Source organism: Sinocyclocheilus grahami, unplaced genomic scaffold, assembly GCF_001515645.1.
Source record: "Sinocyclocheilus grahami isolate Dianchi unplaced genomic scaffold, SAMN03320097.WGS_v1.1 scaffold190.1, whole genome shotgun sequence".
NCBI lineage: Eukaryota > Metazoa > Chordata > Actinopteri > Cypriniformes > Cyprinidae > Sinocyclocheilus > Sinocyclocheilus grahami.
In genome coordinates, this window is record NW_015505369.1 from 1,266,875 (window position 1) to 1,294,177 (window position 27,303).

The 27,303-nt window shown below is 38.3% G+C and overlaps 3 pseudogenes; all 3 read right to left on the minus strand.

Annotated features, from left to right (window-relative positions):
* Positions 1-1,640: 1,640 nt before the first annotated feature.
* On the minus strand, positions 1,641-2,351 carry LOC107594758 (E3 ubiquitin-protein ligase TRIM39-like; annotated as a pseudogene).
* Positions 2,352-5,150: 2,799 nt separating this feature from the next.
* LOC107594759 (E3 ubiquitin-protein ligase TRIM39-like) lies at positions 5,151-11,609 on the minus strand (annotated as a pseudogene).
* A 1,245-nt stretch (positions 11,610-12,854) lies between these two features.
* LOC107594760 (E3 ubiquitin-protein ligase TRIM39-like) lies at positions 12,855-23,140 on the minus strand (annotated as a pseudogene).
* Positions 23,141-27,303: the final 4,163 nt, after the last annotated feature.

Consider the following 27,303-nt stretch of genomic DNA (forward strand, 5'->3'; position numbering starts at 1 on the left):
AAGACAGAGGAAGCATACAGTATATTCTATGATTAAATTGTGCTAATTCTGGATACTACACTATACTTCATACAAACACCTTTAGTAATTAATTTTATATTTATATTTCAGCTTTTAATCACTTTATGAAATAATACTTATTGTGATGCATTAAATGTTTATGTATCATGTCCTACTATCACACACACACACACACACACACTCACTTCCCTGTTGTACTGCAGCTGTATAACAATAATTCATCTGTCAGGAACAGTCTGTTAGAGATTTGTCTGTCTCTCTCACTCAGTGTCAGCATGGCTGGACCTTCTGTGTTGCCCACAGAGACAGTCTTTCTCTCCTGTCATAGGATATGTTGCTTTGTGGTGTGTGTGTGTGTGTGTGTGTGTGTGTGTGTGTGTGTGTAGAAAGGACCCTGGAGCAGGACAGCCACATCTCTGTTTGTCAATAGCCAGGACACAGTGACAAAGACTGAAATGAGTCAAGAAGATGGTACTCTTAACCTGCACTATAGGTGCTGTATTAAGGACAAAAGATTATGTAGCAGTGAAGTGCTTGTTATAGCCTACATAGATATTGCAGGACTGCTATTGAATGATACATTTAGCTTTTTATTAATTGATTTAGCCTTGTATGAAGCTGAAGCTTAGTGTAGATGAACTAGTGAAGTATATGTTACTATAGCTAACTGTTAAATTGTAAGTTAAGCTGTTACATTTTGTGATTCAATACAAATCTTAAACACATAAATTTACTTAACACAAAGCATTTACACCTCATTTTATTCTTTTATGATTTCCAAAGAGTGTTTTGGCAGAATTTAATCATATTATCAAACAGATCATCAAAACTAAACATGTTAAAAATATTTCACATTTGGTTAAAAAATATATATAAAAACTGTTCTGCAACATTTGCACTTTGTAATAATGGCTGATTTGCAAAACAAATGAAAAGATAATGGTCATTATTACAAACAAAAACACTTAAAAATAGTGATAAGAAAGCAGCAGCAAGACCATGTTATGTTTTAAGACCCATACAAATCTAATCTGTCTCTGGTAAAATATCTACTATAATACAATTAAATGTTTGCAAATGATATATTTATTTGCTTTTATATATGAATTGTTCATCAAAATAAATTGCTACTCTTGACTGATTTTGCAGCCAAATGCTGTAGTTATCTTCCAGCTGGGGCAAAAATAAGCAGCATTTACAAAGTAAAATGTAGTTTCACTTCAACAGAAAAAAAAACAAAACAAACATTTCTCATTTTTCAGACCTCATATTTATTTTTGGGATTAATTATCTTTTACAACAAAATTTCAGTGATCAAAATTAAATCAAGAGCAATTATTAGTTCGGGCAAGCCCCATAGGCATAGCTCTATTAGTTGCTTTTCAGCTGATACACCCTCCACTCACCTAGATGTGGATATATACACAACACTTTTGTTTCCTCTTCAGCTCGCAACGGAACCTGAACCCCGTAAGGAACAATACACTAAAGACAAATTATTGTGAATCAACGATAAAAAAAAAATGCTGTTTTCATTGCCAAACTGAAATGCGGAAGAAAAAATATGACATTTCACTCCTAAATCCATGTTCTTTTTTTAATGATGAAAATTTGTAAATTCATTCATTGTAAATATCAGGTGAGCTCATTAGTGGGGCTGAGTTTTTACCACCATTATTCAGTTCAGAATTAAATAAAGGATAGAGTTTCTCTGTAAAAGACTGACCAGTGAAAGAGTAAATATGGCATCTGGACTCCACATCATAGAGGGAGACCAGACCCTCCTCATAATCCAAAAACACCCCCACCTTCTGTGGCTTCACTCTCAGAGAGAGAGATAGACAAGGGGATCAACACAAGCCCAATATTCATTCCCATTCCTTAGTCTGACAGTCCAGAATCCATAATGAGGTGGTGTTTTGATCAGTCCCTTCCTGTTAATAGATTCTCTGGCAACCCCTAAATCCCACTCAATCTTCTCCTTCACCTGCACCTCAAAATAAAATCTCCCTGAGGAGAATCCCTCTTTTCCCAGGACACCAGGATAGTGATCAAACCTCTCCGGGTTGTTTGGGAGCTTCTGTTTAATGTCTCCATGTCTCACTTGTTTCCCATCATCAGACAGGATGAGATATGGATGAGCTGTATCAGGATTCAGAGTCACATCCACTGAGAGAGAGCATTTGAATCACATCTTCACAATACAAAGATCTTCATGTGTTAAATATTTATTAGTGTTCAGTATAGGTAAGCATATGATTTGAAACTATTATTGTTTGTGAATGTTTTATTGTGTGAGAGAACAGATGACACATTGTACCTGCATACATGCTGCATTCTCCTAAACAAAACCCGATCTAATGAAAGACAAATAATAACAGATGATGAAGAGATCTTAACATTCATGTACTACAAGAGCTGTGTTTTTCTGAGTGATATAGGCTATGTGTCGCTGCTGATCTTCTTTACTGCTGCCTCTATATTACTGACACTTAACACTGCTAATTAAATATGCATGTTTAACCACAATGTCAGGGCATAGAGTGTATTTCTATGCATCTCTCTCTCTCTCTCTCTCTCTCTCTCTCTCGAAAGCAGAACTATCTAAAACAGTTTGTAGATTAAAATAATTGAAAAATAATTGTAAAAATAATAAACAGATGTGTCTCATTTTAAATAGGCCTAAACAAACCAAGATGACAAATTAATTTCAGCCAGAAAGTTACTGTTGCAATGATTAAATAAATGTCCAGGACTATCTAGTGAAATGGGATTAGATGTAATAAAACTGGGAGGTAAATGCTTAATAGAAGAGGTAGAGAAATAAATACCTTTAGAAACTGTACCCAAAAAATGGCATTATGCCCATACTGGTGCCAGTTTCTCCAATCTACAACAAACTACAGAGAAGCAACTGAATTAATGTGTATCTGAACCCGTAATTGGTCAATAGTATGGTAATAAATATGCATGTTTAACCACAATGTCAGGGCATAGAGTGTATTTCTATGCATTTCTCTCTCTCTCTCTCTCTCTCTCTCTCGAAAGCAGAACTATCTAAAACAGTTTTGAGATTAAAATAATTGAAAAATAATTGTAAAAAATAATAAACAGATGTGTCTCATTTTAAATAGGCCTAAACAAACCAAGATGACAAATTAATTTCAGCCAGAAAGTTACTGTTGCAATGATTAAATAAATGTCCAGGACTATCTAGTGAAATGGGATTAGATGTAATAAAACTGGGAGGTAAATGCTTAATAGAAGAGGTAGAGAAATAAATACCTTTAGAAACTGTACCCAAAAAATGGCATTATGCCCATACTGGTGCCAGTTTCTCCAATCTACAACAAACTACAGAGAAGCAACTGAATTAATGTGTATCTGAACCCGTAATTGGTCAATAGTATGGTAATAAAATAAATAATAATAATTAAATAAAAAATAAAAAACAAGGAAAAATCAAATGTATGGTAGATCAAGAATTGAATGTTATAAAAAGACGGGAAATACTGACATTGGCAAATTAAAGGAAATGCAGCAAAATATTGAAAGTACCACAATGTAAAGTTAGTTAGTGAAAAAGGAAGGCCCACCTTCTATATTTGATAAAATCAATATTGCATTGGCAGACATACGGTGGATGTGTGGAAAAGTATGGCCTCTTGCCAACATTACCAGAAAATTGGTCAGGATTACTTGGGTTATGCTGACACATAAAATGAGTCATGTCTCTCTAGAAGAGGAAACAACAAATGAAGAAAAAACTAAAACCAAAAGAGCAGATGAAAAAGACCCTGCAGATTATATAAATTCAGTTGGTCAACCTAAAGGCATACCTAACAAATTTAATACAAGAGATGCAGTTAAATTAGGGTTTGAATCAATATTATTTCTAAATTACAATAATAATAATAAATAAATAAATAAAATTACAGAAGGGATTCATTAAATTACATAAAGTTCAATCAGCAAAGATGTATTAATTATACTGATGAGGCCTTATCAGTTCTAGGAGAGTGATTGGACGCAACAAGCAGAATGTCAGAGCAAAATAGAATAGCTTTATATTATTTGTTAACTGAAAAAAGGAAAAGTATGTATTATGTTTGGGGAACAGTGCTGTACTTATATACCAAATAATACTGCTCCAGAAGGAGCATTTAGTGAAGTAATAATCAAATTAAAAACCCTAAGAATGGAAGATGCTGGAAGCAGTTAGGAAGTTAGGAGCATAGTTAGCAAAACTGGGAATGTTTTTAGGAATTGCAGTATTGATAGGAAGAGAACTATTTTACTGTGTACTACCTATTTCAAGGTCACTAGTTATCAAAGCCACAACTAAGCAAATGAATATGATGGGAAATTGATTTTTGAGGGTAACCAAAATGGCCCTCTACAATGCACAAAGTGTCTGGGCTGAAGATCAACTATGCTATTTTTTGTGATGTTACATGTTTTATGTCTTGAATTTTTATTTCTGTTGTATACTACATCACTATGACAACCACAGGCAAGCGCTGAACCAATTGCACGCTCATGCGTATAACATTGTTTTATCTTAAATGAGGGATTAGAGAGATGGGGATCTTTAACTCCCTCCTAGTTACGTGTGGAGGGAGAGGTTTGGTCCTGCTGCTCCGCCAGAGTGCTGTCGCATAATCTAGTCATTGGTGATACAACTGTGTGACTTAAATTAGTCACTAGGTAGTGATAACTGATAAGACTGAATTATGAAGCTGCACTCTGGGTAATGACAAATGATGGTGAGACTTAGTTATTTATTTTTGGGATTAATTATCTTTTACAACAAAATTTCAGTGATCAAAATTAAATCAAGAGCAATTATTAGTTCGGGCAAGCCCCATAGGCATAGCTCTATTAGTTGCTTTTCAGCTGATACACCTTCCACTCACCTAGATGTGGATATATACACAACACTTTTGTTTCCTCTTCAGCTCGCAACGGAACCTGAACCCCGTAAGGAACAATACACTAAAGACAAATTATTGTGAATCAACGATAAAAAAAAAATGCTGTTTTCATTGCCAAACTGAAATGCGGAAGAAAAAATATGACATTTCACTCCTAAATCCATGTTCTTTTTTTAATGATGAAAATTTGTAAATTCATTCATTGTAAATATCAGGTGAGCTCATTAGTGGGGCTGAGTTTTTACCACCATTATTCAGTTCAGAATTAAATAAAGGATAGAGTTTCTCTGTAAAAGACTGACCAGTGAAAGAGTAAATATGACATCTGGACTCCACATCATAGAGGGAGACCAGACCCTCCTCATAATCCAAAAACACCCCCACCTTCTGTGGCTTCACTCTCAGAGAGAGAGATAGACAAGGGGATCAACACAAGCCCAATATTCATTCCCATTCCTTAGTCTGACAGTCCAGAATCCATAATGAGGTGGTGTTTTGATCAGTCCCTTCCTGTTAATAGATTCTCTGGCAACCCCTAAATCCCACTCAATCTTCTCCTTCACCTGCACCTCAAAATAAAATCTCCCTGAGGAGAATCCCTCTTTTCCCAGGACACCAGGATAGTGATCAAACCTCTCCGGGTTGTTTGGGAGCTTCTGTTTAATGTCTCCATGTCTCACTTGTTTCCCATCATCAGACAGGATGAGATATGGATGAGCTGTATCAGGATTCAGAGTCACATCCACTGAGAGAGAGCATTTGAATCACATCTTCACAATACAAAGATCTTCATGTGTTAAATATTTATTAGTGTTCAGTATAGGTAAGCATATGATTTGAAACTATTATTGTTTGTGAATGTTTTATTGTGTGAGAGAACAGATGACACATTGTACCTGCATACATGCTGCATTCTCCTAAACAAAACCCGATCTAATGAAAGACAAATAATAACAGATGATGAAGAGATCTTAACATTCATGTACTACAAGAGCTGTGTTTTTCTGAGTGATATAGGCTATGTGTCGCTGCTGATCTTCTTTACTGCTGCCTCTATATTACTGACACTTAACACTGCTAATTAAATATGCATGTTTAACCACAATGTCAGGGCATAGAGTGTATTTCTATGCATCTCTCTCTCTCTCTCTCTCTCTCTCTCTCTCGAAAGCAGAACTATCTAAAACAGTTTTGAGATTAAAATAATTGAAAAATAATTGTAAAAAATAATAAACAGATGTGTCTCATTTTAAATAGGCCTAAACAAACCAAGATGACAAATTAATTTCAGCCAGAAAGTTACTGTTGCAATGATTAAATAAATGTCCAGGACTATCTAGTGAAATGGGATTAGATGTAATAAAACTGGGAGGTAAATGCTTAATAGAAGAGGTAGAGAAATAAATACCTTTAGAAACTGTACCCAAAAAATGGCATTATGCCCATACTGGTGCCAGTTTCTCCAATCTACAACAAACTACAGAGAAGCAACTGAATTAATGTGTATCTGAACCCGTAATTGGTCAATAGTATGGTAATAAAATAAATAATAATAATTAAATAAAAAATAAAAAACAAGGAAAAATCAAATGTATGGTAGATCAAGAATTGAATGTTATAAAAAGACGGGAAATACTGACATTGGCAAATTAAAGGAAATGCAGCAAAATATTGAAAGTACCACAATGTAAAGTTAGTTAGTGAAAAAGGAAGGCCCACCTTCTATATTTGATAAAATCAATATTGCATTGGCAGACATACGGTGGATGTGTGGAAAAGTATGGCCTCTTGCCAACATTACCAGAAAATTGGTCAGGATTACTTGGGTTATGCTGACACATAAAATGAGTCATGTCTCTCTAGAAGAGGAAACAACAAATGAAGAAAAAACTAAAACCAAAAGAGCAGATGAAAAAGACCCTGCAGATTATATAAATTCAGTTGGTCAACCTAAAGGCATACCTAACAAATTTAATACAAGAGATGCAGTTAAATTAGGGTTTGAATCAATATTATTTCTAAATTACAATAATAATAATAAATAAATAAATAAAATTACAGAAGGGATTCATTAAATTACATAAAGTTCAATCAGCAAAGATGTATTAATTATACTGATGAGGCCTTATCAGTTCTAGGAGAGTGATTGGACGCAACAAGCAGAATGTCAGAGCAAAATAGAATAGCTTTATATTATTTGTTAACTGAAAAAAGGAAAAGTATGTATTATGTTTGGGGAACAGTGCTGTACTTATATACCAAATAATACTGCTCCAGAAGGAGCATTTAGTGAAGTAATAATCAAATTAAAAACCCTAAGAATGGAAGATGCTGGAAGCAGTTAGGAAGTTAGGAGCATAGTTAGCAAAACTGGGAATGTTTTTAGGAATTGCAGTATTGATAGGAAGAGAACTATTTTACTGTGTACTACCTATTTCAAGGTCACTAGTTATCAAAGCCACAACTAAGCAAATGAATATGATGGGAAATTGATTTTTGAGGGTAACCAAAATGGCCCTCTACAATGCACAAAGTGTCTGGGCTGAAGATCAACTATGCTATTTTTTGTGATGTTACATGTTTTATGTCTTGAATTTTTATTTCTGTTGTATACTACATCACTATGACAACCACAGGCAAGCGCTGAACCAATTGCACGCTCATGCGTATAACATTGTTTTATCTTAAATGAGGGATTAGAGAGATGGGGATCTTTAACTCCCTCCTAGTTACGTGTGGAGGGAGAGGTTTGGTCCTGCTGCTCCGCCAGAGTGCTGTCGCATAATCTAGTCATTGGTGATACAACTGTGTGACTTAAATTAGTCACTAGGTAGTGATAACTGATAAGACTGAATTATGAAGCTGCACTCTGGGTAATGACAAATGATGGTGAGACTTAGTCTCAAAGAGGGGAATGTAGAAGATTTTAATTAATCAAAATGTAAATCGTCAGGTATAATCGGTGTGAATGTGGCCATTTATGTATTAAGTTATTCTACTATTATAATCATGTGTATTTGCCTGCATGTATAGAAAACTGTATGAGAATGGAATGTGCAGACATATGGTGAAGTACATGATAAGCACATGATGGCACACAATGGGGCCCTTATTTTCACAGAACATAAAATTAAGGCCTCATGACTGCATCGTGATGATCCCATATCAAATATGAATGAAACCATTAAACACGCCTAGAGAACGAACAGTATATAAGAGAGTACAGAAAAAGAGTCTGGAGATTGCTCTGCAGAGTTCTCTCAGGTTTTATTATCTCTGAAAATAAAATCTCTTCTGGCATCAAAACTCCAAGACTCTGAGAAAGATTCTTCACAGTGGAAGAGTCGTGGAAAATTAAATAAAACCCAATTTTAAGTTCATGGTGAAGGTGGACATTCCGGTGATGATTTTAAGAATGATAAATGCACATTAATGCCACATAGTGTCTTAAATAAAATAGCCCAGTTTCTTCAATGTCTCTCTCTCTCTCTTTTCTTTTTGCCATTATCTCCCGAGTAGACACATTTCATGATAGTAAGTTTAATTTCCTTGATTATAACATTTGTAGCGTTGTTTTTAAACTTGTAGTCAAGCTATAATGTATGTGATATTTGTCATGTGTCTAAAATCAGTAATTTAAAACATATTGGTTTGTTTTAAGCAAAAACAGTAAGGTTATTTTTTTTATAACGAAATAAAAATATATGCTGTATTCATTTAAAAACAGAAGTAATTAAAATTTCATGTTTGTATTTTAATTTTTATCATTTTTATTTTATTGGTAAAAACTCACAATATAATGGGGCTGCCAAAAATGGATGCATGCATACTGACGGGCATCGGGCAGCTGAGATGTAGCATTATAATGCTATATCTCAGCATGTGTATATATATATATATATATATATATGGTTAAAATCCATTAAATATGGCACTATGCAAGGGCTGTATAAAATAAATATGAAGGAATATTCCATACAGTCGATACAGAAAAGGAAAAAAAGGATCACCCCCTTGTGTCAGTATTTTGTTGAACCACATTTTGCTTTAATTACAGCCTTTAGTCTGTTGGGATATGTCTCTACTAACTTTGCAATATTTGCCCACTCTTCTTTGCAGATCCATTCAAGTTCAACCACTGTGTGCTCAGTTTTGCTGTGTGCTTTGGCTCATTATCATGTTGGAAGGTAAACCTTCTTCTCATTGACAACTTTCTGGCAGAGGGAAGCAGATTTTCCTCAAGAATTTGACGGTATTTTGCCCCGTCCATTTTTCCTTCTATCCTGACAAGTGCTCCAGTCCCTGCTGCAGAGAAACACCCCATAACAGGATATTACCACCTCCATGCTTTACTGGAGGAATGCTGTTATTTGGATGGTGAGCGGTTTTGGATTTCCACCAGACATATCGTTTGGTGTTGAGGGCAAATAATTCAGTTTTAGTCTCATCTGCCTCAGAATCCTCAAGGTGTATTTTTGCAAAGCTCAGCCGTAACTGCATGTGGCCTTTATCGAGGAGTGGCTTTTTTCTTGCAACCCCCCCATACAAGTCACATTTGTGGAGAAATTGTGATATTGTTGTCACATGCACACAATGACCACTCTTTGTCATAAATTCCTGCAGCTGCTTCAGAGTTGCTGTCGGCCTCTTGGTCGCCTCTCTGACCAGTTTCCTCCTGGCTCTTTTCATCCAGTTTGGAGCGACGTCCTGATCCAGGGAGGGTCTGTGCTGTACCAAATACATTCGACTTCTTAATAATAGACTCCACTGTGCTTCTAGGCATCTTCTAGGCCTTTGAAATGTTTTTGTCTCCATCTCCTGACTTGTGCCTGTCTACAACTTTATCCCGGAGATTTTTTGACAGTGCCTTGCCACCCATAGTTGATTGTTTGCTTCAGTCGCACTACCAAGGACTGAAATGCTCCAGGAAAAGCTCTTTTCTTCTGAGCTAATCAAAATGACCACAGCTGATCACAGTTGAAAGTCAAATTGCTTTGTCATTGAGAAGGTGATTAGCTACACCTGATTGAGTTTACAAGTCATTTTTAGGTGGGGGGTGATCCTTTTTCCAGCTCAGTGATTCTGTTGTTTTTTTTTCTTACATGTTGGTGTTATATCTGTCACTTGGATGTTATAAGTTGCACTAATAAATACAACTGGATAAAACAAAAACTGTGTCCGTCTTCATTTCAGGCTGCAAAGCATCAAAATGTGATTATTTTTAAAGGTGGGTGATTATTTTCTATACCCACTGTATATAGTCTATAATCCTTTATAATCATTTTTATTCATTATGTAGACTATTTAAATAAATATTTAAAAACTGGTGCAGTGCTACCATTTCATTTGCATCTCCAAAATAGTTGTACACAGACACACATTGCCATTACAGCATTCAGTGCCGAACGACAGGCAAATACAATATAGATTGAAGTTACAAAAGTGATTCAGTCAAGATCAGTGAGTGATTTTTTTTTTGTTCTTTTATTAACATTAATGTCAAAGACAGCAGTGGGTTTAGGCTGCTGTCAATGCATGGATCCAGCACCCATGTTTTCCTTTTCAACTGTTTACGCTTACTTAAGATGTAACCGACTTATGTTTACGGGGATATTTTGTTGACATCGACATCGCGATACTTACGAGACATTGTTGATATAATATTGTCATATCGCCCAGCCCATGCAATTGTTAGTACTGTACTGCATCTACATTTTGATGCTGACATCTGATGACTAAGAAATGTTTCAGGAACAAAGACGTCACATCAAAACAACAAATATCATTATGAAGTAGTCTAAAATGCAAATAAAAACATCCATCAAATACTCATTTTCAACTCACTTTTCTGAGTTCTGTGGAGTGTTCAACGTCTTGAATCTTCTTGATTTTGTCCTGGATCATCTGCTGACTCTATAGACAGACATGAACACTCAGACACTGACATTTTATCACTCAGCATGTATCTTCAAACAAAAGATCTTGTTAGAATATTTAAAACATCAAACAAGTTATGTTTGATGCTGAACTCCTGCCTCCTGCCAGTTTGTGTTTCTTTAAGTTCAGGACTCTCAGATGAGGCTCCAGGTGAGTTTCACAGTAAGAGGTCTGACACACCAGACAGGACTTCAGGGCTTTCAGCTTTACGTCATGGCAAATATCACAGAGAACTTTAGATTTTCTCAGACTGAACTTTCCTCAAAGAGTTGCGAAACCTGTCTAAGTGCTGTGTTGATCTTGAGGTCGGGTCTTTTACTGAACGTTTCATTACAGATTGGACATTTGCACTCCTGACTGTTGCTCCAGCACTGGTTCAGGCAGCTCTCACAGAAGTTGTGTCCACATGGAGTGCTGACTGAATCAGTGAATACTTCCAGACACACTGAACACTGAAGCTCCTCAGCCAGAGGACCAGTGGAGGATGACAGAGCTGAAAATAATACAAATGATGAGTATAAATCACTTGCAGATCATGTGTGCACATATTAATATTCAGTCAATACTGTGCAAGCAAAAGGAACACTTTCTCTTGAAAACAATTATTGCTGCTATTTGCATTATTCATTTTTTGGATATTGACTTACATATAGGTGTTCCCAAACTCTGTCTCCTCGTCTGTATTAGTTTTGGTGATGTTGGTAAAGATTCTGACATTGCTCTTCTTCTCTTTAAGCCTTTTCAGCAAAATATCACAACACATATTTCATTTCACAGCATTAAATGTCAAATGAAACTTCACCTGCTCCTGATATCTTTTTAAAGAAGTGTATTGTTTATTCTTTTTAACATGACAGTAATTGGGGTAGCGTTTCTGAAAAAAATAATCGAAATAAAACGTAAATGTGTAAATTAAGCAGCATTAGTCAAACAAATGGTTAATAAACTGGTAGACCATCAACATCCCTACAACCAAATAGCATACTTTTGATAAAATTGAGTATTTAACTTGTGCTTTAAGTTGGTTTTGCCCATCTCATTGTAGTTAGACATAAACACTGCTACAACCATATGAATTAAGAATATAAAATTGCCATAACTTACCCGTGAATGAATATCAGCTGTTAACATATTCACTAGAATGCTTCAATAAGGAGCTGGTTGTTGTTGTTTTCTTAAAAAATTTTTTTAAAGACATTAAGTATTGTTCATTAGTTGCACTTTTACTGAAGCTTTCACTGACCTTCAGTCGTGTCACAGTTCCTCCTATATCTTCAAGCTCTAATGCCATTATATAAAGCATATCAGCAAGGCATTAGAAATAAAATACTCATTATAAAAAAAGTTCCCTGTGAATATGCTCTTTGTTTTAAATATAACTCATAATTATGAACTATTTGGAGTCCCATGTTTTTGCAGCACAGCTTTTGTTGCTGTTGAAGCTTCCATATTTAGTATGTTGTCTCCATCTTGTGGACAAAAAATAAACTTCAAGATAAAGTAACTGAAAATTAAAAATTCTGTAACTAATCCACAATAAAATCGCTTAATTTGTTCAATTATAAACTATTGAATAAATTATTGGGCACCATCCTTGTAGCCAAATCATGAAATATTGGAATATAATGAAGTTAATGAATTGTTTTATTTCCATACTCTGTCACAACACATTTTTCATTACACATCATGAAATCTGTATCCCACTTTGATGCCATCAAGTTTCTCAAAATCATGTAATAAAAGCCGTTAAAATGCATGAAATTAATGCAATGTAAATCGTTTTGGATAAAAGTGTCTGCCAAATGCTGAAAGAGTAGAATAATTCTTATATCCAGTAAAATAGTAGCGGAGATCAGGGAACACAATATTAAAATATGATCATTATTTTAAAAACATTGTTTTTACAAATGCATATATTATGTATTATGTATTTATTATGTGTTTCATATCTTGGGTGTAAAATCATTCATTGTAATTAACAGGTGAGATGATCTGAATTTTTACCTCTGTCATTAATGGGCTGAATAAAGGATAGAGTTTCACAGTAAAAGACTGACCAGTGAAAGAGTAGATATGAGATCTGGACTCCACATCATAGAAGGAGACCAGACCCTCCTCATAATCCACAAACACCCCCACCTTCACCCCCAGCTTCACTCTGAGACAAAAGGACATAGGAATCAGTACAGGTCCAATATTCATTCTCATTCCACAGAGCCACAACACAGTATCCACCCTGAGGACTCATCTGTCCCTTCCTGTTAATAGATTCTCTGATCACTCCTAGAATCCAGCCAGTTTTTCTGTTCACTTGCGCCTCAAAATAAAATCTCACTGAAGAGTATCCCTCTTTTCCCAGGACACAAAAGCTGTGATCAAACCTCTCTGGGTAATCTGGGAGGTCACGATGAACGTCTCCATGTCTCACTTGTTTCCCATCATTAGACAGGGTCAGTTTTGGATGAGCTGTATCAAGACCCAGAGACACATCCACTGAGAGAGAGATCAGAGAATATGAGTCACATCTTCACAATACAAAGATTTAAATTTTTATTTTTATAAAGCGTTTGGTAGAATAAATGTTTTTATTTTTTTGCTATGTATAGATCACACATTACCTGCATGCTGCTGCATCATCTTCGTAACTGTAGAGACAAACAAAATTACGAGTTCTTTACATTTTTGTGTGCAAGAGCTATGCTCATCTTGTTTCTAGCCTAAACTGCTAAATCCATGAGTGCTCTGGAGTGTGTTTGTGAGCAATTCTGTGTTCCTGAACAAATCTTTTAATTAAAGGGGTCATATGATGCGATTTCAAATTTTCCTTTCTCTTTGGAGTGTTACAAGCTCTTGGTGCATAAAGAAGATCTGTAAAGTTGCAAAGTCTAAAGTCTCAAATCCAAAGAGATATTCTTTATAAACGTTAAGACTCGTCCACAGCCTCCTAAAACGCCTTGTTTAAACACGCCCCCACATGTCTATGTCACTGTGTGGGAAGATTTGCATAACGCCGCCCAAATGTTCACGCAAAGAAAGAAGGCGTAACTTTGATTCTCGCTGTAGTATTGTTGCTGCCGCCGCCATGTCGTGGCGATGCTGTGTGTTTCGTTATGAAAGCGAAACGTCTCGGGTTACTTATGCAAAAGAGGACACAACTAGAAATCAGTGGTTAAGTTGTATAATACACAAAATAATGTTATTTTTAGCAACGTCATATGACCCCTTTAAGTGAACATATTGACTAATACATGTTGCTCATGAATGAAATTAGTGAATTCATCATCTTGATCATTAATGAGGATCTGCTGCCCTACATGGGATTAACTGTAGAGTGCTAAAGTAATTCATAAGGAGGAAGATTCATGCAGCCAAACCCACTAAATTATATCTAAACCTAAAAAAGTTATGATACTTATACCTTATACACCAGGGGTGCCCAAACTCGGTCCTGGAGGGCCGGTGTCCTGCAGAGTTTAACTCCAACTTGCCTCAACACACCTGCCTTCAAGTTTCTAGTATGCCTAGTAAGAGCTTGATTAGCTGGTTCAGGTGTGTTTAATTGGGGTTGGAGCTAAACTCTTCAGGACACCGGCCCTCCAGGATCGAGTTTGAACTATTGCAATGATGTTTGATTAACTATTTATAATTTGTTACTTTGATACTGTATTGTATCATTCATAGTATTAGACTATTGTTTGATTTTTTAATTTTCTTATTCCAACAACCAAGTAATTTCCATTTTCAGTTTTCAAATAGTTAATTTTCTTAATACATTTACAAAATATAATCTGTTTGCTGTATTTTATATTGACCTACCGGTTTGACTTAGTTTCTCGTCTAGAGTTTCCTGCAGTTGAGTCAGAGCTCTCCTCAGAGTCTCCACACTCACATCAGTGTTCATACTGATCTCAGGCCAGTTCCTGGTGTGTGGAGGACTGCACAGGGATGGATCAATCTACAGCAGGAGAGAGGAGTAGTCCCTCGGTGTAAGTATTGTCCTGTGACGTGAGACAGAGAGACACTGACCTGTAGGAGGTGCAGGTGATCCTCAGTGTGTAAGAAATGATCCAGCTCAGTGTTTCTCATCTTGAGCTCTGAGAGTTCCTGCTGCAGCTCTTGAATGAGCTCTTCGTTCTGTTTCTCTGCTGCTTTCTGCTTCTCCTCCAACATCTCCAGCAGCTCAGCCTGACATCTCTCAATGGAGTGGATCAGATCGCTGAAGAGCTCAACACTGGCTGCTTTTTTTTTCTCTTCGCTCTGTGCTTTTCTGAAAATTGCAGTTAAATTTTTTTTATCCGTTTATTTTTAATAATCTATCAAAAATAATTATTCATCAAATATTGAATATCTTTGTGGTCTCCATCAGTGCAAAACACACACACATACGTCTGCTCTGATCATCTCTACAGAACAGCTCCAGAAGTTTCTCATGTTTCCTTGATATTCTCCACAGGGTCCATTAGTTTGTGTTTCTTTAATTCAGGACTCTCTGATGAGGCTCCAGGTGAGTTCCACAGTTGGAGTGCTGGCACAGCAGACTGCAGGGCTTTCATTTTTCTTTCATCACAAATATCACAGAGAGCTTCAGATTTACTCATACTGAACATTTCCTGAAAGAGCTGCACAGTCTAAGTGCTGTGTTGATCTTGAGGTCGGGTCTTTTACTGACCATTTCATTACAGAATGAACAGTAGCAGTTCTGTATAACGTAGACTGTGTAACACACGCAGAACGATATTTAATTGATATGATTCATTTCGGTTTCAAGCATATTAATTACATCGCGGCTTTAGGCTTCTTCATGAATCATGTGTTTAATATTTGTCTTGTGTCCGCTTGTTTGCCTGAATGTTTTGTCAAATACTTTAATAAAAAATCACATTGTTATAAAATGGTTTCATTTATTATTGCATACTTCTATAAAACATTTATTATTTTTTTAAACATCACTCTAAAAAATGCTGTGTTGTTTCAACCCAACTTTGGGTCAAATGGACAACCCAACTGTTGGGTTACATTTTTCAATTAAATTTTTAAGCCAAAGTTGGGTTGAAAGAACCCAGCAAGCCATAGTTGTGATAGATTGCGCTGGCCAAGGTTATAACCTACTGATGATGCTACATGTCAGTATCAAAATCAAAGTTTGCAGTAACAGATGTGTCTGTAAATGCGGTATTCGTAGTGACCCAAGAATAATTCTGCGTGTTTCCTAGCATGGACGGTTAATACATTGTCAAACCTAATATGAGCAAGCTTTTATTTTGGCGGGTTGCCGGTAAATAAGTATATGCACTGTCGAGTGAAAAGTGAATGAAATGTCACAGTTTTGCATTTTGCACTGTAACCAGCAGCGCGTAACCTAGTTCGAATGGAAATCTTATACAGTATTACAGTTAGTCGATCTAAAACGGTGATTGTGCATTAACAGCTGTCAACCATATCAGTATGCAAATGAGCGGTCTGAACTTAATTAGGCTACCTAGAGAATTTTTTTTTTTACATTTTGGTCGCGCTTGCGCACCTGCACACCACTTATGTGCAACCCATATGAAGATAGATTGCGCTGGCCAAGGTTATAACCTACTGATGATGCTACATGTCAGTATCAAAATCAAAGTTTGCAGTAACAGATGTGACTGTAAATGCGGTATTCGTAGTGACCCAAGAATAATTCTGCGTGTTTCCTAGCATGGACGGTTAATACATTGTCAAACCTAATATGAGCAAGCTTTTATTTTGGCGGGTTGCCGGTAAATAAGTATATGCACTGTCGAGTGAAAAGTGAATGAAATGTCACAGTTTTGCATTTTGCACTGTAACCAGCAGCGCGTAACCTAGTTCGAATGGAAATCTTATACAGTATTACAGTTAGTCGATCTAAAACGGTGATTGTGCATTAACAGCTGTCAACCATATCAGTATGCAAATGAGCGGTCTGAACTTAATTAGGCTACCTAGAGAATTTTTTTTTTTACATTTTGGTCGCGCTTGCGCACCTGCACACCACTTATGTGCAACCCATATGATCACATTACCGCCTAAAACTAAGGTGACCATACGTGCCATTTTCCCAGGACGCGTCCTGGCCAGGATTTCTATATTGCCTAAAATATCTAGGTTTTGGCTTTGTTTGCGTGTGCAGACCGATCGGTGTGTGTCCTGGGAAAATGGCACGTATGGTCACCCTACTAAAGCGTCTCAGGCTATGTATGTAACCATGGTTCCCTGAAAGGAGAACGAGACACTGCGTCCTCTAGAGGTCGCTATGGGGAACGCCATCAGCGTGACCGGTGTCTGAAGCATACATCTAAACACGACAATTATAATGGCCGGCGACAGCCTATGACGTCATTACCCTACCGATCACAGTATAAAAGGGCGCTGGGATAACACGTCATCCGCTTCTTTGTCTGAAGCTTGCGTCCGAAGCATGGCAAGGAAACTAGAGGACACAGTGTCTTGTTCCCTTCTCAGGGAACCATGGTTACATACGTAACCTGAGACATTCCCTTCCGAGAGAACTTCGAACTGCATCCTCTAGAGGTCGCTATGGGGAACGGTATACCCACGTTGCCATGTTGAGGGGAGTGCATGCCAAAACTAAAGTGAGCACTAAGTACCAACTCAACCAAGTCAGAGGAGCTGCCCCTAGGACGTTTTGATGGATGTCAGTGACATAACCCCCTATGGCCAAAGGCCTGAGCTGTGCACCAAAGAACTTACCTGTAAAGGCTGGCTTGTATAAAGTCCGACAATTCATGCTTATCCCTCACAAGAAACAAGCAATGAATAGCAGAGTGCATCCAACTCCCTCAAGAGCTGAACGCTCTTGCTCTTCACTACACACACACAGAACACGAGCTGTGTGAATTTGCAGGTATTCAGAGCAAAGCCTCTGCCGAGAGAACATGCACTCCTAGTCCTGCTTAACATAAACAAAAGGTCAGGGAAGAAGAAGAGGATGACGGGTTATGGTGTCATAGGCTGTTGCCGGCCAATTTCATTGTCGTGTTTAGATGTATGCTTCAGACACCGGTCACGCTGATGGCGTTCCCCATAGCGACCTCTAGAGGACGCAGTGTCTCGTTCTTGCCAGGTGACCTACCAAGGGAACCAGTCTGGTGCACTTAGAAAGGCTAGGTCGGTGCCCTGAAGCGGCGGACCAGCAGGGAACGGCCGAACAAGCTGCCCTAGAAACCTCCCAAGAGGTAGCGAGCCTCTTAGTACCGCTACGTTTCCGTGCGGTGACTGAGAGAAGCACTAGCCAAAGACCGCTGCACCCTGAAGCACCTTAGGTGGCAGGCCCTCAGAAGTCCTGGGCCTTAGGCATCAGAACATTTTAGCTGAGGACTATCCAGTGGGAATGACGGTCCGCAGATCCGCCTTCCGCTAGAAGCCTTCGGCCCGGGAGCGCAACTCTGACTCAAAATTCTGAGGAGTATGAGAAGTGACGCTCCCTATATGAGGAGCTGGAACACGGATGGTTGGGGCTGCTCCCGCCCAGCAGCCCCTGTTGACCACTTCAACCTCCTCGGAGGAAGAGAGGTAAATGCGTGCTCTCACTCAAGAAAATGTATTTATTTATTTATTCCCAAGAGCTCCTGTATATTTAACTTCTCATAGTCTGAAGAAATACTTCATTTTAATTCATAATTAAATAAAATGCAGCCAACAACCAGACAAGTAAACACGGTCTGGTGTGATAAGATTCATTTCAAAACCGATGTATGATGTATGCACACGCATGAGCCATTCGGTCACACAAAACATATCAATCTCCTCTGAGAAAGATAGGTGCACTGGCGAGCTCTCACTCAGAGAGGGAAGAAACCGCAGCGCTGGCTTCCGAACTTCGAGAGAGAGAGTGCTATCTAGGGAACGCGGGTGGAGATAGGGAGAGCCCGTCTCAATCACCGCCGTGCCTCAGCAGCAGCGGGACCGTAACCGCAAGATCACAGGCATGGACACACTCCTCGGAGCATGCCCGGCAAAAGCGGAGCGCTCAACAGCGAGTAAAGCACAATCAGCCCCTTCTCTTTTTCCCGAGAGCTGACTGCGTGAGCTCCGCTGCACAGTAAAGCTGCTCATTATAATATTAGGCATAATATGCTTGTGTAACTGATGCTTGTGCAACTGGGAAGCTCATCGACGCCCTCCACATCAACCTCCTCGGAGGAAGACAGGCGGAGCGTCGAGCCCTCTCACAGGGGGAAAGAACCGCAGCGCAAGCTTCCGAGCCCCAAGAGCAGGCGCTGGATCTGGTGGGTGAGGAAGAAGATAGGGACTCGCCCGTCTACATTACCTCCTCTGGATCCATCTGCGAACCCCACGAGCACAGCCACCGCTCCGCCTCGGCGAAAGTGGGGCCAGCGCTGCGAGGAATGCCGGTGAAGTCTCCCTCCTCAAAGAGAGCCTTCCGAGAGTGAAGCAAGGCTGTAACAAACGCTCGTCATGCGGGCAGTCAGCTCCCTTGAGAGCTGACTCTGCGTGTTTCGCTCCCAAGCAGACAAAACACAAACTGTGTGTGTCCCCACCCGAAATATAGCGCCGGCAGGGAGGAACACACAGCCTGAATGCTGTCTGCTCTCGCCCAAATGCTTCTTTTTGCTGAAGCTTGGCATAATGGAGTTTATAAGTGGACACACAACACTAAATAAGACTCACAAACAGATAGCGACTGACACACACACACACACACACAGAGCACTTGCTGAATGACAAAAAGCTGACGCTGGTTCCACTGCACCTGCTTTATAGCTTCCTGGTCGCAACGTCACCCGCCCATGACGTCACGCCCATCTATTGGACTGATTTCATGTGTGATTCAGAGCATGGTCACTCTGGGGGTTTTCCGACGCAGCTCGAGTTCCTGAAGGGGAACGGCCTTTGTGTGAGTGGTTTTAGTGCCTACATTAAGAGGCAAAACATATTGCGCATTCGCACATAACTCTACTGATGGAAAATTAGAAATTTCATGTCCTAAGGATAGTGGTGTATTTCAATTTGCCCTCTGCATGTGTAATGATTCACCATGCTGCTGTTCTCACATGATCATCTATTAAATACCAATTTGCATCCACTTCAGTTCATGTAGACTAGAGTGACTTACAGAGGGATGTCATGATAACTGAGCAACTTCTGTGAATCTGTGTGAGTTTTGAGATATTTCTTTTAAGATTTAATGCTTAAATGCTTTAAGCGTATTATTCATTCATAGTTCATGTTAAATAATGTTAATAAAGTAAAAAAAAAAAAATTATGACATTTCTCAAATGATTTTTTACATTCCACAATACAGGTTTGGAATGACAGGAGAGTGAGTAAATGACTTTAATTTTTTATTTTGAGGTGAATTATCCCTATAAGAGGTGTGCTGTTACTTTAACGATTAAGTGACTTATTTTCACTTGGCAGATGATCAAATGGCCCAAAAAAGAAAAATAGACTTAGGGTACGTTTATACGACAATGATATACTATGCACCTATATCACGTGATTCATATTGGTTTGTGCCATCTTTAATATTATGTGAAAACTTTCTGAAATATTTTGTGGACAAAATTGCTGGTCTTAGTTTTCCACCTATCATGGTTATCAGTGACTCCCTTGATTTCTCTTTTTGCCCAGCTGTCTTTCAACAGTTTGAGCCTGTTACATTCTCCTATCTTTCTGACGTAGTTATACAGCTACGTCCTGCAAACTGCCCCCTTGACAGTATTCCTGCATGCTTAGTTAAAGATGTCTTTGACACTGTTGGGCCAATTGTTGTATCTTTGGTTAATACATCTCTCAGCTCAGGATGTGTACCAGCTGTTTTTAAACATGCCATCGTGCAACCGCTTCTAAAAAAGAATAACATGGATCCTTCAATTTTGTCTATTTTTAGACCAATATCTAAACTCCCCATTTTATCGAAAGTTTTGGAGAGAGTTGTTTTTAATCAACTTCAATCATTTCTTGATGAATTTAGTATTTATTAAAAATTTCAGTCTGGTTTTAAGCCCTGTCACAGTACAGAAACTGCTCTTTTAAGAGTTTCTAATGATCTTCTTTTAACTGTGGACTCTGGTAACTCTGCTGTTTTAGTCCTTTTGGATTTGACTGCGGCCTTTGATACGGTCAACCACTCAATTCTTTCATCTAGACTTGAACAGTGTGTCGGCATTAAGGGCATAGCACTTACATGGTTTCAGTCGTATTTGACAGACAGAAGTTTTTCTGTTCACCTTGGTGAATTTTCTTCATCTGCTGCCCTCTTTTTTGTGGCGTCCCCCAAGGGTCAATATTGGGCCCTATGTTGTTTTCTTTGTATATGCTGCCCTTGGGGTATATTTTTAGAAAGCACAATATCTCCTTCCACTGTTATGCGGATGATGTACAAATTTATTTGCCTGTCAAAGCAAATGACAAAACTTCATTTCTGTCATTACTAAATTGCCTGAGAGATTTAAAAATATGGTTGGATCAGAACTTTCTTTGTCTCAATGAAAATAAGACTGAGATTGTTGTGTTTGGTTATCTAGTGACCAGAATATCATGGGGACTTTGGGATGGGATATGCTGGCTTGGGCGACTAAGCCTTTTAGCATCCTTCCAGAAGAACTGAGCAACCATCTATCACCGCCCTAAGAATCATCCACAACACCCTAGCATCTTGGTGGTGAGTTTTGCATTGGCAAGCACCACTAAATTTTCCTCAATTTCTCATTTCCTCAAATCGTCTCTCATTTCTAGACCCTTCATTTCAAAACCCCTTTTCAGTACTGCTATCCCCCTTTGATCAGCCATTCAGATGCACTGAGCGCAAAGGTGAAAGGAGTGCTTCTCCAAGCTTGTAACTCGCAGCGCAATCCTATTGTTCTAAATTGGCCATCTTGCTATCGCGCTACACTGGGAAGGCAGTGCAATGAAGTTATGAAAGTAAGTGAGGTCAAAATCCTGGCAATAAACAAGAACTTAATCCGGTTATCTATAAAGGGCAGAGTTAGAGGAAGAGCGGTACAATATAGAAGAAAGGGAGCTGCTTGCTTTTATACGAACACACACATACACACACCTGGGCTTTGTTCTGCGGTGGCCGGTCATACATCTAACAGCCCCCAGTTTCCATTTACTTCCAGATTGCTGGCGACCGCTGACCCGGCGACCCCAATCCGCAGAGGGCCCTGAGGAGGGCCCATCAATACTGGCAGCAGCTTGTTTTTGTCTGCCCTGCTGGATAAATGATGCCATTGGCTGGCACACACACTCACACACATCATCTCAACTCGCAGACTTGATAGAGTGGGGCCTTGTGGTAAAGAGGCCTTGCATTTGGGATGTCGGCCAATTCTGCAGACCTTGCTCGAGTGCGGCGAGATGCCATAGGGGGCTCTGGAGGACAAACCCCCCTCCCTCTCTGTTTCTCTCTCTCTCTCTCTCTCCTTCTCTACATGCACCGTGCCCTCTTCTCCCTCGGCCCTCCTTGTTACAGATGCAGCAGATTTAGTTAAGGGCGCCCTGGATCTCGAACAGCACTGACCCAGGTCCCTCGTTGCTGTCTGAGTAATGTATTCATCTCATCCTCCAGCTGGCCCTTGGGTCACAGCCTTATCTAGCCAGCGTTTGTACCGCTGTCATCTTGCTGGCCGGAACCCATAAGTTCTCACTCTGCTGAGGGAGGAAAAGAGATGAGGGTAGTGGAGAAACGAGCGGATGTTGTTCATGTGAGCTCCACTAGGGGTCTATTATTCTGAATACAAGGAAGGATCTTATCAAAGATGAAACTCTAATTTGAAATGGCACACTAACATACTAGCCGTACTATTTCTTTAGTACTACAAATTGTTCTTGTTTAGTTTCATGCAATGACTGACTTGTATTTTTGGTTCTCTTAAGTCTTTCTCTTGAAGCATGTGCCTTTCCTGTTTAAAAACTGACTTTCCATGACTGTAACATCAGTAAACAGCCTTGCAGTGGTTCGATTTAAATGTGTTTGAGTTTCTTAAATGTAATTTGTGTGTGTGTTTTATTTAGAATGTGTGTTTTTTATAATTTATTTTAAGTTTACAGTTTTATGATTTAATTAATTTGCTTTTATCAACTCACAAACCCCCTTCAGTCCCCTTGTGAACCCCATTTTGGGAAACCCTGGTCTAGATGCGGAAAAGCTTATTAAAGGGATAGTTCACCCAAAAATTATAATTTGCTGACCATTTACTCACCTTCAGGGCATCCAGGATGTACTGTAGATCAATTTGTTTCTTCATCGGAACATTACATCACTTGCTCACCACTGGATCCTCTGCAGTGAATGGGTGCCATCAGAATGAGTCCAAACTGCTGATAAAAACATCACAATAATCCACTATTCTAAAATTCCCAATTTTTTGAGCATTTCCTCAACCTATTAATGCTTTGATTTGTCAAAGTTAATGCATTCTTATCTTTCTTTAATAATGGCCACTTTTTCTACAGCCTTAAAGTCACAAAGGCCCACAATACACACTGAAAAGTTTTGAGAGTCATTTAATTGCAAGAGTGAATTCTGTGTATGTTTGGAACACTGATCGCTCCAGAAATTCAGTAATTGTGATAACCATAGCAACTATGCGATTGTAAACAAGAAACCTGAATGCCAACACTTTAACCACTGTGGTGTCTGCTATTGTTGACCAAAGTAACTTGCAACCAAAGACATATTATCTCTGGCAATTGTAAGTAAACCATCATTAACAGAGGCTTCTGTGTTTTGTTTGTGCTCATAACGCTGCTGTTTTTAACCACCACATTCTCTTTCCTTTGTTGCCATTTCTACTTATAAAAGCCTTTGGGCTTTTTATTTTTTGCATAAATTAGCTTAAAAATATTGCCAGTCACTAGCTGTGTTTGTTCTGGTTTTTAGAATGAAAAAGAACAGTTGTGTAAGAAGTAGCAAGGATTTTTTTAGCCTTATACTGTTGCATGAGTACTGCATATTCAGACATACTACTAATTTGATCTCTGCTTTTACTGAATGAATGAATGAATGAATGAATGAATGAATGAATGAATGAATGAATGAATGAATGAAAAAATGAATGAATGAATGAATGAAAAACTGTATGCAGAGAACGGAATTAAGATCACAGAAGAAAGACAATTGTGTTTAGCTGCATGGCCAATTGAAAACCATGTGTTTTAAATGTATTTGTGAGACCTGGCTCAGGCAGTTTGTAAAGAATCTTCTAGCATGATTCTTCATATACGTAGTCAAATGTCACTTGCAGAGAAAATACACTCAAAGCAAAGGTGAAGACACTAACACAAATCCCATACCTCACCTGCCCTCCTCCTTTTGCCCTCACCTTTTCACGGTCAGGTGTTCTACAATGCCTCTGTCAGTTGTAGCAGAATGGACTGCAGTTAATTAAGCACATGAATCCCTTAATATAATCAATTTTAATTAATCTGAATTTTAATCAGAGTTGGGGGAGATGGGGTGCGTCCGGCAAGGAAGGTTGTTAGCGCAGTGTAATCCATGTGCTGTCAGTGCAGCTTCTCTCCTTCCCTTCCTCCCATCCGTTCTCTCGATCCTTTTCTTTTTCAGTTCAGATTTGCTGGTGCCTAATTAATATGGATAGGGCATTAAGCCTTTTGGACTCTGGCGACTCTCATTTCATGACTATTAATGATTTTAATGAACTGCACTAATAAGACAGTTTTTCTCGGCCATGCTTTCAAGAGCAGTCCGCTGTGTATTCAGAGAGAAATGGGGCTTATTGGAACGAAATGATCAGTATAAATCATTTTGTACACATACAGGGACATACTTGCACATAAATACACAGCCTCCAGACAAAAAAAAAAGACAAGAAATTGGTAATAAACAGTAATTTGATGAGATTCTACATAAGGAGAATTTAAATAGCCTATTATTGAAGAGACCGGGGCTAGTTGTCACATGGGAAATTGTCAGAAGGGATGTGTCTAAGAAACCCTCTTAAATTAGAAAAATGTGTGTGTTCTGCCTCCAAAATCAATCATATTTTTGTTATAGCTGTTGGGTAAAAAAGTGAATGCAGTAAATCCAGCAATGCTGTTGTTACATCTTTATATCTTATAATTGTAGACAATTTGTTAATTACAATTTCTGTTGGGCAAAACAATCATTTGTTTTTTTTCTGAAACTTTTAACACGTTGACTTTAATAATCTTTTAATTAGCTGAAAGGTTTTACTATATAATATACCTAGTGTGACAGTGTATACATTTAAAAAATGTTTTATATATATATATATAATGTCAATAAATATCATACTTTTCCAATTACATATTGTCTATTCTTAATTCTTTCATGCACGTTAAAAAACTAATAAAACGTGTGTGTGTGTGTATGCAAAGTTCTAGTTTTGTGTGCTACCTTAATATCTCTATATGTCAGAAAAACCTTGGGAAAAAATCAAGTGCTTTGGCACTTTTTAAAATACAAAATGTAATAAATGTCCTCTCTCAAAATGAAGATCGACGAGTTGTACTGAAGCCAACTGACGTTGGTAATGAAAAGAAAGCCTTTACCACAGAAAACCTTGATTTGAATAGCTTTAATAACCAAACTGAAGAATTGAAGGCTCTTGAGATTTTTAAGGAACAACCTCATGCATGCCTGTCCATGAGGCACTGAATGCATGTAGTAGGCGACTGCTGCTCTTCTGTTTGTGAATATGCCTTTATTCTTCTAATCTGAATCAATTTGAACATTATTGGAATATTTGAAATATCTCCCCTAAGAGACATGCATTGTAATCCCTAAGAGCAATTTATTACATGTTAATTTTGAGCACTTAGTTGTTAAAGGTGCTGAATCACAATAAAGCATAATGTGGAAGACATAGTTATTCAGTAGAGTGAAGATGCTGCATTGTTACTTCTAACTGTCATTTAACAGAGATCTTTCATTCAATGTGACATTTGGTTTTTGAATATGCAAAGACATCAAAGCCTCATTTGATGCAACCTTGGAGTTAAGTGCCTTATTCAAGGGTGTACAGTCATTTTAACTGTTCATGGGTCTGTCAACGAGGGAGCAAATCTGAAATGTTTGTGCCATCACCATCTCTGAGTTTTAGTGTGCTTGCATCAGTCAGCATGTGATTCTGTTAAAACAAGCCCTGGTCACGCATTCGTTTGGCAGGAGGTGAAACTTCCATGGTGGAGGCAGCGCGTCGTTCACTTTGAGTGAAAATCCGGTGGATGCTGTGTTTGTAGAAGGCTAGCGTTCTAAGCAGAGGTTAGCTGCGATGTACATTTAAACAAAAAGGGAAATGTGAGACTAGATGTTTTTATAGAGTAATAGTTTGATAGGAATACTGTGCAATGTAATACAAACCCTAATTTCATTCAGGAAGTTTCCCCTCAGGAAGTTTTCTCTCAGTTTTCACACAAAATGACCGCTGACAAATGTATCCAGGTGTGTGTGGATACCCAGAATGACCCAACAGGCTGAACCCAGCATTTGGGTTTAAAAAAAAAAAAAATTCAATTTTTTAGAGTGCAGAAAAACTACAGTACCCAACACCTGGGAAAAAATATTAAAAATAACCCAATAAAATGACCCAGCAGGCTGAACCCAGCATTTGGGTTAAAAAAAAAAAACTGAATTTTTTTAGAGTGTAAAAGTAAAACTTTTATTTATTTATATTTTAACTAGTTGAACCAAACGTTTGAAACCAATCCAGGATTCAGAATCTAATTTAGGAAACTACAGTACTAAGACATTCTGAAATGTATTTACATTTTTTAATTAAAAATGATGTTGATAATAGTCAACATGAGTAATTTATAGTTGAAAAATAGAATGAATGAACGAACGAACAAACCAATCAATCAAAGCTTTTTACTACTGGTCTCAGACTTTTGAATCCCACTCTAGATGACCATGTACAAAAAGCCACAAAACTCCAATTTTGATTTCATGGGGGCGTTCGCTATTCATTTTAAATGTTAATGTTAAATAATCCCCAACAAACCTGCTTTAGGGATGCAGAACGGGCTCTGAGCACTTAAAAAACAGGTAAGCTCATGGAATGGTATTAAATCCATTTGCGTCTAGCCAAACAGTAAGCCCACTCAACCCAGCTCCAGCACTCTCTGTGTGCTGAATTAGTGATGGCTGTGTTCAGGGCTTAATACAGGCCAAACGGCATTTAGGTGAGAATGGAATGGAAATAGAAAATGCCAATGAGGTGAGACAGGGAGAGGCAGGGAAATTGCTAACCTGCCTTCCATGCTACAGGGGAGAAAAGCTATCGATTCACTTTAAATTGTCTCCTGCCCAAGGAAAGCGTGACAAGGGAGACAGCTGGAGGTGATGAGGTGCCATGTGTGACTGCTGACACTTTGAATGCTGCCTGAAGTATAGGATGTTGGGATTGTTTGAAATGATATACTACCG